Source organism: Littorina saxatilis, unplaced genomic scaffold (genome assembly GCF_037325665.1).
Source record: "Littorina saxatilis isolate snail1 unplaced genomic scaffold, US_GU_Lsax_2.0 scaffold_457, whole genome shotgun sequence".
In the NCBI taxonomy this organism is placed as follows: domain Eukaryota; kingdom Metazoa; phylum Mollusca; class Gastropoda; order Littorinimorpha; family Littorinidae; genus Littorina; species Littorina saxatilis.
Window position 1 is genome coordinate 1 of NW_027129414.1, and position 19645 is coordinate 19645.

At 42.2% G+C, this 19645-nt stretch overlaps 1 long non-coding RNA gene across 1 annotated transcript; it reads right to left on the reverse strand.

Annotated features, from left to right (window-relative positions):
- Positions 1 to 8597: 8597 nt before the first annotated feature.
- On the reverse strand, positions 8598 to 19089 carry LOC138957670 (uncharacterized). The gene is made up of 5 exons (XR_011453120.1): positions 18065 to 19089; positions 16437 to 16550; positions 15489 to 15594; positions 14582 to 14734; positions 8598 to 11679 (listed from the first exon to the last, which is right to left on the reverse strand). It is a non-coding gene; the product is annotated as an uncharacterized lncRNA (long non-coding RNA).
- Between the last annotated feature and the right edge of the window lie 556 nt (positions 19090 to 19645).

Here is a 19645-nt window from a genome sequence, read left to right on the forward strand (position 1 = left end):
GTTAAAGATCCCACGATTGACAAAAGGGTCTTTCCTGGCAAAATTGTATAGGCATAGATAAAAATGTCCACCAAAATACCCGTGTGACTTGGAATAATAGGCCGTGAAAAGTAGGATATGCGCTGAAATGGCTGCGATCTGCTGGCCGATGTGAATGCGTGATGTATTGTGTAAAAAAAAATCCATCTCACACGGCATAAATAAATCCCTGCGCCTTGAATATGTGCACGATATAAATTGCATAAAATAAAAAGATAAAATAAATCCCTGCTCTTAGAACTGTACCCACGGAATACGCGCGATATAAACCTCATATTGATTGATTGATTTTAAGACCTGATTTTGCTTATTTTGGATTTCGAAAAAAAGAAAAACAAATTCCCACTCTGTACAGAATTAAGCCAGGTTCATGATTTTTGTATGGACCAAGTTGAGAGATGGCATTTGTATAGGCCTGACCAGATCTGAGATGTTGAATCTAATTGCTTACGAAGAAAGCATTGTGTCATTATAGGCACACTACTTCTCGTCACCGTCTCAGTTCTGGCCAGGCTTTAACATAGGATAAGCTCATCCCTCAACTTTGTCACATATGAACAATCGACACACTGACTCTTGCTGTTGTGAGTTGACATTTTTTGATGAATTTATTTCTGGAAAAGGCACCATGCAGTGCTTTTTCAGGGGTGGGACTTTTCCGCGGATTTCCGCCGACACAACTTACGAATTCTGCTGGAGTAATCTATTTTTCCGCGTCACATTTCATTACAATATCTATGACTTGTTGAGTGAATGATTTGGAGAGACGTGGAGATGAAACAGAACACTGGAGGCTTGAGAGTTAAATTGTGCTGACTGAAAACTCCTGATAACTAATAGTAATTTTGAGGGGGGGGGGGGGGGGGGGGGAGGTTGGGGAGTGTGGAGAATGTCTTTTTTGTCAGATTGCACAGATTTTAATGTACCATTTAACCAAAATTCGGGGTAACATGCCCCCGAACCCCCTGGAAAAAAAGGGATTTCCTCCTTTTTCATCACAAGAGAGTCCCACCCCTGTGTTTACAGAATTCCTTGTTTAAAACTATCACTGTGCACAGAGGGAAGGGGGGGGGGGTGTATTTGACCACCCCTGCGTTTACAGAATTCCTTGTTTAAAACTATCACTATGCACAGAGGGAAGGGGGGGGGGTGTATTTGACCACCCCTGTGTTTACAGAATTCCTTGTTTAAAACTATCACTGTGCACAGAGGGAAGGGGGGGTGTATTTGACCACCCCTGTGTTTACAGAATTCCTTGTTTAAAACTATCATTGTGCACAGAGGGAAGAAGGGGGGGTGTATTTGACCACCCCTGTGTTTACAGAATTCCTTGTTTAAAACTATCACTGTGCACAGAGGGAAGGGGGGGTGTATTTGACCACCCCTGTGTTTACAGAATTCCTTGTTTAAAACTATCATTGTGCACAGAGGGAAGAAGGGGGGGTGTATTTGACCACCCCTGTGTTTACAGAATTCCTTGTTTAAAACTATCACTGTTCACAGAGGGAAAGGGGGGGGGTGTATTTGACCACCCCTGTGTTTACAGAATTCCTTGTTTAAAACTATCACTGTGCACAGAGAGAAGGGGGGGGGGGGGGGGGTATTTGACCACCCCTGTGTTTACAGCAGAATTCCTTGTTTAAAACTATCACTGTGCACAGAGGGAAGGGGGGGGGGTGTATTTGACCACCCCTGTGTTTACAGAATTCCTTGTTTAAAACTATCACTGTGCACAGAGGGAAGGGGGGGGGTGTATTTGACCACCCCTGTGTTTACAGAATTCCTTGTTTAAAACTATCACTGTGCACAGAGGGAAGGGGGGGGGGTGTTTTTGACCACCCCTGTGTTTACAGAATTCCTTGTTTAAAACTATCACTGTGCACAGAGGGAAGGGGGGGTGTATTTGACCACCCCTGTGTTTACAGAATTCCTTGTTTAAAACTATCACTGTGCACAGAGGGAAGGGGGGGGGGGTGTATTTGACCACCCCTTTGTTTACAGAATTCCTTGTTTAAAACTATCACTGTGCACAGAGGGAAGGGGGGGGGGGGGTGTATTTGACCACCCCTGTGTTTACAGAATTCCTTGTTTAAAACTATCACTGTGCACAGAGGGAAGGGGGGGTGTATTTGACCACCCCTGTGTTTACAGAATTCCTTGTTTAAAACTATCACTGTGCACAGAGGGGGGGGGGGGGGGGTGTATGTGACCAAGTGAAGTGCATTGCTACATAATAAAATGAGCAAATCCGTCCCGTGAAGAAAACTTCTGCTTACTTAATTGTCAGATTTGCCAAGGCGTGTACATGAAATAAGATTATCATTCTAAATGCTGAATCAACATTCTGACTGTTTCCTATGAAACCAGGCTTGATTTTTGGTATAAATCCAAGTTAAGGGATAGCATGTGTAAAAGCAGAATTGTGTACAGAGGCAGCTTTGTGTTATTAAAGGCCGGCTGCTTTTCGTGAACACAGTTTGGCTCACATCTCACATCACCTGCCAGGCTTTTTTTTAAAAAAAATGTTTTACCATGGGATAAGACTATCCCTCCATTTAAGCACATACCAGCAACAAACACAGTGGTTACTTGTGATGAACTAGTGGCAAGACAAATGATTTAAGCATCACATAACCTTCCTAAGTGAAGTCAAGTTATGTGTCTGTGCCAGTGTGTGTGTGCATGTGTGTGTCAGCATAGAATGTTGAGGACAGTTCGATGGTAAATCACCCTGACAATTTTAGCCTATGATTGTGCCTACATTGTGGCAGGATTGGATGTGGATCTTCAAAAGCCTAAGTTAACAAAAAAGTATGTAAAAGTACATTTTGAATAGTAGTTTTTTTCTCAGAGGGAAGATATCACAAGATATGATCGTTCCACTGCATGTATGCCACATAACTAAAACAAAAATTAAATGTTATTTTAATCGTCTTTTGGGTAAAACAAATACACCATCAATATATTATAATAATGATCTTGCTTGTTTACAGATGGACAACAGCTACTGCCAGGACCAGGTTACGCATAAAGAAAACAGTCAACACTTGGCTGGTGCTGCAGCTTCTTTGATGTCTATTTTTTTTTTTTTTTAAAGACAGACAGCTACCAGCTCATTCAAGACCATAGCCCCATCTTACTCACGCAGAACAGACAGCCATCTTTCGCCTTTGCACAGAACACTGCTGTCTGAAGGTACACATCAAAAGGATAGGTTTTGCACCTACAGCGTGCGACTGTGGCTAGGGTAGGAAGAACAGACTCTGCAACACGTTCTGAGAGGGTGGCCTTTTCTTGCCACCCGTACCCCTGTGCAACAAGACTTGGCCAGAGAGCACACATCCAAATGCAAACACTGAACACTGAAGAGGAAGAAGAAGAAGAAGGTGCCCACACAGAAGGACATAAATCTACTTTAAGGGCACACAAGTTTACAGCAGTTTATTGAATTGTAGCAGATTATAGGGAGAAAATGAACAAGCTAAATAGGCTGTACAGTACTTCACTTGAACAATGTATAAAGTTCCCTGTATTAAGAACATTTACAGATCACAAGACATTGTGTTTTCTTTTGTTTACAATACAAATGTTTCATAATAAAAAGATGTGCACTAGGCAAGATCCTTAAAATGTAAAACTAGTAGTGTGACAATTTTGAATTGTTCAGAGATGGTTTTTCTTCAGTGGTAAATGTTTTAGCTTTTTTTATAAGATCCCGTTAGTGAAGCATACTATAAAACCTTGACCTTCCAAACTGTGTTAGCACCCTGGGCTGCGATCATTGTGTTGAGCTACTTAAAGGCACAGTGCAGCTTACAGCCTTCGTTTTGCGTTTTTGTTGCAGCTGAGTGCATTTACAGTTCAAAAATCCTCCTATGGTAGTAAAACTACCCAACGACGACATCTGTGAAGCTCGACAGTTTCTTGTTCACGCGAGTGCATAAATTAACCTAGTTATTACGTGGTGTTTGGTCGGAGTTCGATTCAACTGAGTGATTCCGGCCTCCATTTTGTTTTATACAAACTCATGATGATGTCTGACATAGTTTGCTAGTGACGTGTCTTTTTGTGCATGATGTGGTGATCTACCTGATCTAAATTTAGATTCAAAAATAGGTCAAGACCAGCCGGGTCTGAGTACGAAATTGATTCGTAAAAAAATCGCAGTTCTTGACTCTTTGGGTGCAAGTCAATGAAACTTGTTAGTTCTTCTAACAGATAGCTGCCTGAGGTATGACTAAAAGCCCCAGGGGCTCCGTGCACCTGAATTTGACAAGTTCAGTACCTTCAGCAAGCGCAAGTACAGTAGAGAAGCGCTTGACACACTGAAAAAGGCCTACTACGAGCAAAAGAAAAAGAATCAGTGATGCATGTGCTTTTGATGTAATCTTCTTTGACATTATGATGACTACAAAAACTGACTGATGTGTTTTGTTTGTGAATGATGGATATATGTGCATGATTGCGTTTCGCAGACACAGTTGTCATGTGCGTTGTAATTGGCGACGAATGCTGGATGATTACTATTTTTGTACCAGGATTACTATTTTTGGGGCTGAGCATTACTCCAAAACACTTATGGGGGTAAACAGGTCTGCAGCACAACTACAAATGTAGAAATGTCGTCTGCATTTTGTATATTTTAAAAGGTTATTTTTGTGCACAGAACATACATCTGCAGGGAGGTTTGGAGGGTGAAGTTAGGATCTGTTAGGAGGCATACAGCATCACACTCATTTTGTGTGTGTGTATTTTGTGTTGACAGATAAGACACTGTCATTCCAGCAGAAACCTGTGATGATGCACATTTTATTGAAGTGACCAGCTGAAATTGTATGTACGTTGTTATGAAATTGACAAATGATCCCTGCTTTGCAATCCTGGGTTAATGATATTGCCAAAATTAAAACGTGGAGGAAAAAGTGAGTGTAAACCTATTCTTGTGGTGGTGGTGGTGGTGGTGGTGTGTGTGTGTGTCTGGTTAGTGTGTGTTTGAGTGTGTGTTAAACAAACAACGACAAACAACACCAAACCTACATCAAACAAGCACAACAAAAACAAATTACACAAAAAAATGGCAAAAATCAGAATATCAACTGAGAAAAAAAACCGTGGCTGAATGCAATACTTATTATAACTTAAAAAGTAAAAGTGTGCGTGTGGATGTGTGCGTATGTTTGAGTGTTTTAAACAAACAACAAACCTAAATTAAAGAAGCACAACAAACAAACAAAAAACCTGGCAAAGTTCTGAACATTAACACAATGCTGCTGTCTGCTTTGAGGGGAGGAATAAAATGACTGAAGCCGGACTGCCGAGAGGAGGAAGGAGGGGGAAAAGAACACGCAGACATGAAAACACACACAACTCCATGACAGATAAACTGCTTATGTTCAAAAATCAAGAATATTTAAGCGTGCACACACGCACGCACACACACACACACACACACACACACACACACAGACTCTCCTCGTGAAAGTAAAGGTAAACTCGAACTTGAAGGTAAGTATAAATGTTTGATATGGAAGAAACCTGTGATAAAAGTCTTTGTATAAATCATCGGTACCAACAAAATTCAGTTGCCACAACGCGTAAAAGGACATACTGTAGTTTCAAATTAGTAACAATCTAAGCCATTTTAATCAGCACTGGTGTCCGGCAAGCACTAACAGATACAACAGCACGTGTATGCATCTTGAAGTAATAAGACCTTGAAGTAGGCCTAGAGTTTACACTATGCATTATGTAATGCTTTAATTCAGCTGCCTAACTGTGGAACTTTGCAAATCAGTGTGTGAGGACCGTTTCACAAAACAGACAAAACACCCTCTCAGTTATTTACACAAATCAGTTCCAGAATGTGCGTGTTCCTTTTCCGTCTCTACAAATTAATGTTATCTGGGGGGAAAACGAATCATTGTCGCTTCCGCCCTCAGTTATAATTGCCTGAGCATAATAGGAAATGCAACAGGTGTAGTCTTCCGCCTGATTTTTAGTCAAGATATTTCGACACAGAATGTTTCTTTCTTTTTTCTTTGTATGTTCACAAGCTCACATACAATCATTTATGCAACACTGACAATAAGACCAGACCAGAGTTGTGATTGAAATGGGCAGTTTATTTAATAAAGCTCCAGAATGAATAAAAATACATGACAAAATAAGGTGGTCCCGCTGTACAAAGCCGGTTACCAAACACACACACACACCAACACACACAAACACACTCACGCACGCACACACACACACACACACACACACATGACACACACACACACACACACACACACACACACACACAGAGTAACATTGTACAACTTACTGTCACATTCAAGCGGGAACACCAAACAAAACGTATCATCAAATGAAACAACATTTTAAGTGGTCAACTGAGCAGATGACCACAAACCACACTTGAAATCTTCACTTCGTTAACACTTTCTCCTGTATCCACAAAAGTCATTTATGCTGACTAGATAATGACATAATAAAATGACATCAATAAAACCATTCCCTTTTTTATTTTAAAGAAAAACAAGAAAATTAAAATAACGCAAAGAACTGATGCTCAGTAAGGTTGGGTATCGATCTCAAATGTGTGCATAGCTAATTACATGTAACCGGCATGGACTGGGGCTAGAATTGGCCTTTCTGTCAGGCAACTCGGCCTCTAATTGGTTTTATATTGTCTGATCCCCCTCCAGAAAAAAACAATACCATTTGCCCCGTGCTTCTGCGCCCACAAAAAATATTCGGGAATAAGAAAAGTTCAAATTTTAGGCACCCCACATACAACCCTAATTGTCAGTCAATTACTTTACTGCAATCAACGTTGATTTTAAAGTACCATGTCATTATTATTTTGGAGATAGATTTGAAAAAGTCCATAATTGCAGACTGCGTATTGGTATGAGTGATTTGAATTTTGATCAGTTATGTCAGCGGCACCTCAAGGAATGCCCCAAATGTGAGTGCGGTTACCCAAGGGAGACTGCTGAGCACTATTTGTTGCATTGACCCTTGTGTAGAGATGTACGATTATTGTCAATTGATAACTGATTATAAGTTTATTGAAATATTATTGAAAGGCATCCCGCAATATTCCCGGAATGTCAATCAGACCATATTCATAACTGTACAAGAATTTATTAAGACAACCAGGCATGTTCCGTACATGAGCCTCTACATTTTATTCATAATGTTCATTTGACACTGTCATGAGACAAATGCTGCCTGACCAATTGTTCTTCGTAATTTCTCTCGTGTTTTGTGTCCTTGTTTCGACTTATCGATTATGGCCCAATCGTTATGTAATTTAGTGCCATTTTCGCCGATCACAAAATGTATTAACTTTGCGTGTGTGTCTTCTGTGCATTTAATATTATTGTGACGTGACCCACTCTTCCAACATTTCTGGCGCTCCAAGTCTTCGTCGTCCTTTTTTTTCCCCCTTATGCTGAATTCTGTTCTCTCGTACCCCATTACTTTTTGTTTCTTGTTTTTACCCCCACCAAGTTCTGTACTACCACCCCCTCCATTTTTTGATTGCTTGCGCATCAGGTTTGTCTGTTTGTTTTCGTTGTCTGAAATGAGTAAATGTATCTAGTCCGCCATCATGCTAAACTTTGTTATGTACATACCAGGATGACTTAAAATAAGCATTTATGCTTGAGTTATCTTAAAAAAACAATGCATTGTTTCTGTCATGATAACAAATTGAATAAAGTTTTGTAAACCAATGGACTGATTATAGTTGACCCTGATATGTGATTACGGGATAGTGTCACATTAATTTATTTCTACTTTCACTTGTACTTAAAACAAATCACTGAAATGTAAAAGTTATTATTTTTTCCATTGTGAAGTGTCGTCAGTCTCCTCAAGGTAATGCAGTCAAACTCAACCAAAAGTTGGAGGGGCTTCTTCATACTTTCAGTGTGTGTGTGTGTGTGATTTCTTTTGACACTATGCACGTTTGTATATAACCGCCTGTGCACAAAAAGAAGAACATAATCGAATCTTATCATTCATTTTCGCTTAATTGATTGATTGGTATGCATGTTTCTAACAGTGACCGTTACCAAAGTGAGTATAGTGCGCTTCCCAAGCATAAAACGGTGCATGACTCTGGATTTGCGTCTGAGATATTGACACATCACTGTGAGAAAAAGCGTTAATGAAAAAAGAAGACTATTTATTTTCCTTGAGCATTATCTTAAAGTGGTGTGCCAAAAACTTTTAAATTCAAAAATTCAATATTTAACTTTAGGAAAAGCACTGTAGAGAGAAAACCACGCTTGTGTGTTCAGAATAGTCTCCATGTGGTATCAATATAAATGATTCAAATGTATGGAAGAGAAGCTGTTTCTGCTGGATTAATACACACACACAATTGTGCACTCACACATAAGCACGCATGCATGCTCACACACACACACACACACACACACACACACACACACACACACACACACACACACACACACACACACACACACACACACACACACACACACAGAAACAACAAATTCATTATGACAAAACCAAATACGAAGTCCTATTTCACAAATTTTATATCTTCTCCTTTTCACCATATACAAATACAGTCACGAAGTACATTTATAAGGCCAAATTATTAAGAAATATTATTTTCTGTGCTTGAATTACCCAGTGTGTAGCATGATCACCACGAAGGTACAATTCACAGAAGTTGAGTAATCACTTTACAAAACCCATACCAGTACCACATTGTTATGTTAAATCCTATTTATTAACCCACACAAATAGAAGAAGATAGCTTTGTGAAGACTTTCATTTTCCAACCAAATGCTGTTCAAAGATTATTCTTTCTTTCTATATTTGGTGTTTAACGTCGTTTTCAACCGTTCAAGGTTATATCGCGACGGGGAAAGAGGGGGGGGGGGGGGGGGGTGGGGGATGGGATAGAGCCACTTGTTAATTGTTTCTTGTTCACAAAAGCACTAATCAAAAAATTGCTCCAGGGGCTTGCAACGTAGTACAATATACTACCTTACTGGGAGAATGCAAGTTTCCAGTACAAAGGACTTTAACATTTCTTACATACCAATCAATATGAGGCTTATATTGCGCGTATTCTGTGGGTACAGTTCTAAGCTCGGGGATTTTATTTTAATTTTATTTTATGCAATTTATATCGCGCACATATTCAAGGCACAGGGATTTATTTATGCCGTGTGAGATGTAATATTGTTTTACACAATACATCACGCATTCACATCGGCCAGCAGATCGCAGCCATTTCGGCGCATATCCTGCTTTTCACGGCCTATTATTCCAAGTCACACGGGTATTTTGGTGGACATTTTTATGAAAATTTATCTATGCCTATACAATTTTGCCAGGAAAGACCCTTTTGTCAATCGTGGGATCTTTAACGTGCACACCCCAATGTAGTGTACACGAAGGGACCTCGGTTTTTCGTCTCATCCGAAAGACTTGAACCCACCACCTAGGTTAGGAAAGGGGGCAGAAAATTGCTAACGCCCTGACCCAGGGTCGAACTCGCAACCTCTCGCTTCCGAGCGCAAGTGCGTTACCACTCGGCCACTGACACGATACACCAACACGATATTAGCACTCCAGATTTTTATCTCGCAGTTTTTCTGAAGGACTTTGCATTTGAAAACTATTCTCAGACAAAATATGAGTTTAAACTGCAAGTACATGTACAGGGAGTCTGAAGGGTTCAAGTCGGATGAGATAGACTACTGTTGTGGCAATCTTCGAATTTGAAAATAATTTTTTTAAAAGAGTAAAACTCATAGTTCTTCTTCTTCTTCGCTCATGGGCTGAAACTCCCACGTTCACTCACAAATTTGCACGAGTGGATTTTTACGTGTATGACCGTTTTTACCCCACCATTCAGGCAGCCATACGCCGCTTTCGGGGGAAGCATGCAGGGTATTTTTGTGTTTCTATAACCCACCAAACTCTGACATGGGTTACAGGATCTTTTCCGTGCGCACTTGGTCTTGTGATTGCGTGTACACACGAAGGAGGATAAGGCACTAGCAGGTCTGCACATAAGCAATGACCTTGGAGATCAGAAAATTCTCCACCTTTAACCTACCAGGCGGCCGCGATTTTGACTCATGACCTTCTGAATAGGAGGCCGATGTCTTATCCACAAGAACACCGAGCCCGTCCAAACTCCTAGTAAAAACAACAACTGCAAATCTGGGAGCAAAATGTAAACGGTTACAGTTTCAACTATCCTTCCCCTTTATATCAGCATTTTTGGAAACCTAAACGAAAGAGTATTCAAGAACAACAGTCACGGATTCAGATTTAAAAAAACAAATGGTAACTATGCTTTTTGGAAATTCTTTCTTTAATTGGTGTTTAACGAAGGTTATATCGCGACAGGGAAAGGGGGGGAGATGGGATAGAGCCACTTGTTAATTGTTTCTTGTTCACAAAAGCACTAATAAAAAAAATGCTCCAGGGGCTTGCAACGTAGTACAATATACTACCTTACTGGGAGAATGCAAGTTTCCAGTACAAAGGACTTAACATTTCTTCCATACTGCTTGACTAAAATCTGTACAAACATTGACTATATAAGAAACACTTAACAAGGGTAAAAGGAGAAACAGAATCCGTTAGTCGCCTCTTACGACATGCTGGGGAGCATCGGGTAAATTCTTCCCCCTAACCCGCGGGGGGTCTTTTTGGAAATGCGCTTCAGACAAATGCCTTTATGTTACTCACAGCAAAATGCAAGAATAATTGGGGACCATATGGGATGGGGCAAATTGGGAGGGAGCAATTCGGGACACCACCATAAATATCTACCAAATATTTACAAATAGCTATCTTAGTACATGCATAACATGCTGTACCAATACACAATTTCTTTAAATAACTATGTAAGGATTATTGGCAGTCTCCCGGAGCATGTTTCACGCTATCCTGCGATCAGGACAAGCGACTGACTGTGATGTGTATGCTGTGCGGCGTGCGCTACATAAGAAACCTTTTTTTAAATTTGTATTAAATATAATCACCTGAGCCACGAATGGCTAGCTGACAGCGGCTATCTTTTACACAACAAATTCTGAACTGTGATGAACTCGTGACCGCTGATTTTTAAAGGCAAGGGGTATCATATTGTGCGCATGGCATACACATCCAAGTTGGTCGTTTGTCCCGATTGTGGGATACAGCCCGTCAGAGGCGTAGAGCGTGCTCGAGATGTTTTGAAAAACCTGACTGCAGTACAGGGATTTTTACACCTCCGGACTGCTGATAATCCTAACAGAATTATTTTCAAAAACCGTCTATTGCCTTGAAAGCAAACCTGGAATTTCTGATGCGAGTTGCCAGAAAGAAAGTTCACTAACAAGATCCAGGCCAACACCACCCCCCCCCCCATCCCCCTAAATAACACTAAGGAGTGAGGTGAGCTTAAATAACTAATTAATTAATCAATCAATAAATTCTCTGCTGAAATCCCCAACTTCGCGCATCGAAGCTATGAAAAACAGGACACTGCCACGTTTCCATTCAGCTAAACGCCACACCATTTTCAAGAGGGGATGTCTCAGGAAGAAAGATGTGACGCTCCCGATTCATATGTTTCAGAAGACAGCCCACCTGAGAAAAAGAAGAACACAATATAGAAATAATAACAACCTGTCAACCACAAATACATTAAAGTTTTTCAAACAGTTCACTAATCCGACAAACTCATGCTCGTTTCTGGTGCATTTGATAAAGCCAATTACGGGTAGATGCTAGACAACAGCAAAACCACCACCACATAACAACACAAGATTGTTTATGGTTGTTTACAGTCTCTTGAACACAGGAGTCAATCGAGACCATATATACTGTTCAAAAAAAGAAACGCATAGTTGCTACTTGCCAAATTTGTTTTATTTTTCGAAAAAATTAACAGAAAATCCAATATTTAGATTATTTGTTTGAAATTTGGTATGGACACAGTTGAATGCACACACAGTTCATTTGCATCTTCAAATCAATCAGTCAATCAATACGATTGGGTGCCGAGGCTGTCAAGTCAGTAGGGGGTGTGACTGCCTTGAGCAGCAACAACTGCCCGGCACCTTCTGGGCATGGGCTGGATCAGATGCCGGATATCTTGCTGTGGGATGGTGTCCCACTCCTCCTGAAGTGCCTGCAATAGATCGCGGTGATTTGCCGGCGCTTCTTCTCGCCTGCGCACACGTCTGTCCAATTCATCCCAGAGGTGTTCTATCGGGTTCATGTCTGGCGACATGGATGGCCAGGGAAGCACCTGGACATGGTGGTCGGTGAGGAACTGGGTGGTGAGTCGTGCTGTGTGCGGGCGAGCGTTGTCCTGCTGGAATATGGCATCCTGGTCAGCCAGAAGAGGAAGGGCGTGTGGGCGCAGAATTTCCTCCACGTATCGCTGGGCAGTTATGCGCCCTTGGACGTGCACCAGGGTGCTCCTTCCAGCGGTATTGATCGCCCCCCACACCATGACGCCTCCACCACCATGAACGGGTGCCTCATCCACACAGTTGGGCGCGTAACGTTCGTTTACTCTCCGGTAGACCCTCCTCCGACCATCATGTCGCTGGAGCAGGAAGTAGGACTCGTCGCTGAACCACACGTGTCTCCAGTGATTCCGGACGGTCCAGCGAAGGTGCTGGTTGCCCCACTGCACTCGGTTCTGGCGATGGCGGCGGGTGAGGACAGCTCCTCTGTGAGGTCTGCGAGCTCTCAAACCAGCTTCATGCAGGCGGTTCCGCACGGTCTGGTCCGATAATCGGTGTGGCCCGGGGAGAGCCTGGACAGAAGATGAGGCCGACAGGAAACGATTCCGGAGGTGGCGGAGCCGTATGAAGCGGTCGTGAGCAGCAGTTGTCGCCCTTGGTCTTCCCGCTCGTGGCAAGTCAGCAACGGAGCCAGTGGCTTGAAACCTGACCCACAGTCTACTGATGGTGCCCTGGGACACGTGGAAGTGCCTGGCGATTGCACTTTGACTTTGGCCTGCTTGTAAACGACCCAATGCAATTTGGCAGTCTTCTCTGCTCAATCGGGCCATCTTTCGTCGCTGAATTGTCGTCTGATTTCTTTGTGGCGAACAATCCGCTTTTATGGGTTTTGGAAGACATGGTGAGAGCTCAATATTCCCCGAGTTTCACGACATTACACTGAAGCATGACGAGTGGTCATGCCAAATGAGCAATTTTGACATTGTAGCCACTGATAACGCATGCGTCACGTGCAGAGCTCACTTGTGACAATGGACGAAAGGTCGACGACCAGATAAACATTTTCTGCAGTTTGGTGGATATCCTTGTAGCCATATAACTAAATTAACCAAATATTACAAGCTATGCGTTTCTTTTTTTGAACAGTATATATAACAAGAAGCATAAACAGGGTTCCTGCAGGGCAGAGCTGATACAATTCAAGGAGTTTTCAAGGACATTTCCAGGACCAAATAAATGCTTTTCAAGGACATGATTTTCCCCAATTTAATGCAAAGCACCAAGCTTACCTTCAGGAAGGGAAGCAACTACAGGTGACTAGTAATAGTTAGTTCGTCTGCTTTAATTTGTTTTCACTCGATCTTTTATTCTCCCAAAATGTGTGTACTGTATTTGACGAAAAAAAAGGGGGTTGCATTTTTTTTTAAATAAGACAAGCTGCTGACGAAATGTATAGGCAACAATTTGGAAAAATCAAGTACTTTTCAATGACTATTTAACAAAACTCTATTTTCAAGCACTTTTCAAGGCCTGGAAAAGGTTTTCCAATTTTCAAGGAGTTTTCCAGGGTTCAAGGACTCTGTACGAACCCTGCATAAAAAAGCACTTCAGTTTGAAACCCAGGTTCAATGTAGTAAATGATATTGCATCAATGTTCCATCCATCCTCAGCACTTTCAAAACCAGTTTCTTCTAGGTCATACACACCTTTTCCTCGATTGATCCACAGTACATCAGATCGCTATTGTTCTTTTTATGATTTGCACCAAGGGAATGATTAACATTTCTGTCTTAGTCATATGTAACAAGCTTTAAGCAAAAGCATAATATTCTACACATTCACATATTGTAAGGTTGAAGGGGTCTATGTCGACCAAAAGAAGGTGTATTCCCCATAGCCATAGGTGTTTTCCCTGTGTACCGGGAATACAGTTGGATTTTCTGTAAAGAAGTATAATATCGTACAATCTTGCGCCAAGCGCGTGACTGCGGTTAGATAGGAGAATCTATTTAAAATCCTGAATTCGCGTGCGGCATCCAATCAAGCAAAACATGCTTCGACCGTTTATCAAAACGGATTTAGTTAAAGAAACATCTGCACCCCCACCCCCAACAGCCTGGTATTATGTTTTCCTCGCTGGTACTCTCGTCCATTGAATCACTTTCACAAGCTTGAAGTAACTCCATGGCGTCTAACGGAAGTATATTCCCTGTATATGTACAGGAAATTAACATACAGGGAATACAGCCACTGTTGGTCGACATAGACCCCTTCTAAAGTGCTGCAGTAGTTACCTTTCCCTCCAAGGACCAAGCTGTTCATCCACTGTCGGGCTGACCGGGGTTCCCCCTTAGCAGAGTGAGTGGCGAATCCTGGCTGATAAATTTCCTTTCATTTTCCATGAATGAAGAATACCAGCTGGGTTCTTTTATTCATGGACCTGTGTTCTGCAACACACACAAATCAGCCACCATCTTGTAAATATATGTAAAAGAAAGCAAGTGGCAATCTGAATAACAGAATACAAAATGATCAATCCACACAATCATACTTCAGCACTGAAAGTCCACAAAATGAAGCACTGCTAGTACATGTACTTCTCATAATTTACTGAAACTTTACTCGTCAAAACAACCATTTGTTTTATCAACTTTACTCGCATGTGGCGAGTAGATTAACATTTCTACTCACCATTTACATGATTTTTACTCGCCATGGCGAGTAATTGAAAATACTCGCCACTTTCAGGCCTGTACTTGTGCATGAGATGTGTTTACCATCCATATGCCCAGACCATGCGCTCTTCTGTTGTGCTCAGAACAGTAAAGAGTTGCTTGCTGGGGTGGTTGTTCATAAGTTAACAGTTCACAAGAGGGCACAAACAAGAGCAAAAACACAGGTGCCTGATTCAAACTCATTCAAATGCAGAACCTTATTTTTGCATGAACAGAGTAAGACATGATTCTTACATAGCTGACCCTACCCCTGGCAGAAAAGTGCTTGAAATTGTCCATGTGGTCTCTATTGATCAGTACATTTGATGCGTATTTGTGATACATATATACTGATATAGAGACAAGTAACAAGTGGACATTTCCTCTGACACCTCTACCATTTGTACACCTGCACAAATCTCCTGCCATAGACTACAAAAGGAAAACATACAAATCAAAACAAACACAAATTTAACCTAATGTTTACCTTTCAGCAGCAGAAAAGGCTGTGTTTTCTGAGGTGTCTCAGAGTAAAGCCACGGTGTTGGAGATCTATGCAAAACTAGGCTGTAGGCAAGGTCCAACATCTTTAGCTGCACACACAAAAAGAAGAAGCAAGAAATCACATGACATAGATGACATTCCTCACTAGTACAAAACCACAACTACACTAGTCAACTACCAATGTAAGAATCATAGTCCTGCAAGATTACCCTCTTAAAAAGTAAGATTGCTTTCATTCAAACACTACCGTGGGACCAAACTCCCCCCCCCTCCTTTTTTTGAGTTTTTCCTACATGTGTGTTGATGTTTCCATTAATTCCAAGCCCTGAAACTGTGAACTTGAGATCTTTATGTATGCACACAGTCACAGGCTTAATAAGCTATTCAGAAACCAAGCAGAGTCTGCACAACGTCAATTCTGAGAAATAAATCCCCACAACCGGTTTCAAGGCCACTATACCGACTGAGCTATTGCTTGCCATGCCAACCTCCACCCCCATTTGGAACATGCACAACTAGTATACCCATACACATGTAATAATACTGCTTGCCTTCCTCCCCCACCCTCCAAATCAATAAACACTAAATGTATGCAATCAGTAATCTTTTAGTTAGTAGTTGACTACCATCACTACTCTCTCCACACCCACCCACCCTCTTGCACACCAGCGACACACCCCCATCGCCCAATCATTTCCATGATTCTCTCTGCCATATAGTTATCCTAAACACTAAGATTATGACACATTTGTTTTCCAATTAGGAACATAAAAAATTACTGTAAAAAAAATGTACAATCATGCACTCTCTGAGTCTGACAAGAGAGTGTGAGAAAAGTCAAGAAAGCAAGACATGTGTGACATAACTAAATCTTCTAATCTATTCCTGAGATTTACTCTTGACAGCTTAAAATGGAACCTCATGCACTTACTGTTCTGAATTGTAGAAATTTCTTGTAGTTATAGCAGCAAAGGCAGTTTTATTGGGTACCACCAGGTGTCACTCTGTCATCATCTGATCAAGCATTCAAGCAAATGGTTCAGCACTGAAACAGTAAATAGCAAGAGTGTACAGAAAAATACACAAACTTTCTCATTAATTTGTATCTTCAACTTCACATTATTCATAAATAATGATACCTTACTTTGACTAAGTTTGAGTAGGATTAACACCATGCAGAGCCAGAAGTTAACTTGAAATAAAATAACTATACGTTACTCAATACTGCACTCAATGAGTCAATTGTCAGCAAAGGTGATAATCAATGCAAGGTAAAAGTACTAAAACCAAAGGATGCAACTCAGTCAGCAATTGCAAAAACTACATAATTCTATTTCTAATCAAGCTGTCAGTTTCATTAGCTATCAGAATTCAAAACATGTTCTTGTTTTTGTTGTTGCTGTTGTTCATGACTACATTAATGTATCTCAGCATTTCTAGTTTCTACACTATAGCCATTAAAAAAACCAAAAGAAGTGTCCCAATGTTAAATGAAGCGCTCTTGCAATTAAGTCACAATTGTTTGCAGTTGCTGAGAAAAGCTAATAGTAATAGTCCTTACAGTAAGTTGAGTAACAAATTATAAACAATTGCTGTTAACACTCATAGTACAAGAGAGCAAACCACTGCAAAACTATAGTCATTTATCAATGTTATGCTTGCCATCCACCCCCGACCCCAAACCTCTCCCATATTTTATGTACATCAGACTAGTATTCTTGTTAGTTCATTTCAGCTGTAACAGTGACAACACGTTTGCACACTACAGACCTGGAAGTGGAAATGTTAACACATGGAGTGCTAAATTTCAGGATACAATCTGTTTGTTTGTTTGCTTAACGCCCAGTCGACCACGAAGGGCCAATCAGGGCGGTGCTGCTTTGACATTTAACGTGCGCCACACACAAGACAGAAGTCGCAGCACAGGCTTCGTGTCTCACCCAGTCACATTATTCTGACACCGGACCAACCAGTCCTAGCACTAACCCCATAATGCCAGACGCCAGGCGGAGCAGCCACTAGATTGCCAATTTTAAAGTCTTAGGTATGACCCGGCCGGGGTTCGAACCCACGACCTCCCGATCACGGGGCGGGCGCCTTACCACAAGGCCAACCGTGCCGGTCATACAATCTGTTTCAAAGTACAAACACTGGCAATCGGAGAGAACAGTGTTACTGTAAGTCTTTACAGTAACATCAAACAGTATCCCCTCTTTTTGGTAGTACAGTGGAACAACACTTTTAATATCCCCTGATTAAAGACTCCCTCCCTTTTAAGACCCTGTTTTCTCAGATTTGTCTGTCCACAACCTCTCTATATTTACTCTCATCTCAAGACTTCTTCCTTTCAAGACCTGATTTTTTCAGATTTGTTTAGGTCCTAAAAGGAAGGGGGGGGGGGGGGGGGGGGGGTTCGATCGACTTTACTGGTACCGTGAAACCGAAAGTGACCAAGTCATCAAGGGCACGTATATTCCTGCTGCTCTGTTAGCACCGATCATATTTTAGAAACGTTGCACTCTGTCGTCAACACGAATGTAGGAATAAAAATAGTATTACCTTCACCAGCTGTCTCCATGGAGTCGAAAGACCATCGGCCGGTTTGGCTCGCTTGTGCCATTCCTGGATGAAAATTGAAATGACCCTGGCTGCTCCGTTCTTGGCATCAATGGCAGTGCAAAAAAAGCGAATCCCGACTCCCATCCAGGATAAGCTGTACGGCACGGCGGCGTCTCTGCAGATGACCACTACATTTGGACGATTTGGACTGGTCTACACGTGTTACGGCAACAAGCAGAAGAAGATACAGATAAGGTGGCGGGAGTGATGTCCCTTCGCTGCAGTGACTAAAAATACAAAACTATCTCAAAATAAAAACACAAGGAACGGATGGGTAGTTAAATTTGTGACAAAAGAAATTAAACGTTCAAATGACTTACCACCCCCCTCTGCTATGTCAGTTGCGAGTATGTCAGTATGTGTTTGTGTTTGTGTGTGTGTGTGTGTGTGTGTGTGTGTGTGTGTGTGTCAGTGTGTGCCCGGCAGTGTGCCCGTCAGTGTGTACGGTACGTGTGTGTGTGTGTCAGTGTCATTGCCGGTGTGTGTGTTTACGTGTGTGTGTCACAGTGTGTGTGTGCGTGCGTGTGTGTGTGTGTGCCGGTGTGGATGTGTGTGTGTGTATTGTGTGTGTGTGTGTGCGTTCGTCAAGTTGTGTGTGTCAGTGTGTGTGTCAGTGTCGATCAGTGTGTGTGTGTTCTAGGCCAGGGGGGATTCCCAAGGTTCCTGGGTTCCGGAAGCCCACCCACCCCCCTTACTGACTCCACAAATGTACCTTTTGCCTTTTTCTTTCTGCGAATGTATGTATTCATTTGCTAATTTGTTCGTTTGTTTGTTCGTTCGTCAGTTTGTTCGTTCGTCAGTTCGTTCGTTCGTTTGTTCGTTCGTTTGTTCGTTCGTTCGTTCGTTCGACAGTTCGTCCGACAGTCCTTCAGTACGTCCGTCAGTCCGTCCGTCCGTCGGTCCGTCAGTCAATCCGTTCTTCAAGTTCAGTCCGTATCAATAAATTCCTCTTGTGCAGGGCCCAATACAGGGGAGAGGGGGGGGGGGGGGGATTCCTGTTGGTGGGACAACCCCCCCCCACCCAGGCCTAACTGTGGACCTCCTCCAAACGTTTGACAAATGCCCTGAAAATGGGCCAGATTGCACACAATTATTGTTTATTGTTTGCTTGTTTATTTGTTTGTTTGTTTGTTTGTTTGTTTGCTCGTTCGTTCGTTCGTTCGTTCGTTCATTCGTGGGTTGGTTCGTTCGCTCTTTCGTTCCGACCTTCGTTATTTCCTTCGTTTATTCGTTCCTTCGTCCTTTTAGTCCGTCCGTATGTCCGTCCATACGGTCCGTCCGACAGTCTGTCTGTCAGTCCATCAGTCCGTCCGTCAGTCCGTCCGTCCTTCAGTCTGTATCCGAATAGATTCCTCTTGTGCAGAGGGTTGAAGGAATACCCTGCAGGACCGGATCAGGAGGGGTTACCCGTAACGCCACCCCCCCCCCCCCCTCCCGCCGCCCCCCCCCCCTCCCCCCGTCCCTCCGTCCGTCCATCGATCGGTCCGTCCCTCAATCTGCCCGTCGGTCCGTCCGTCAGTC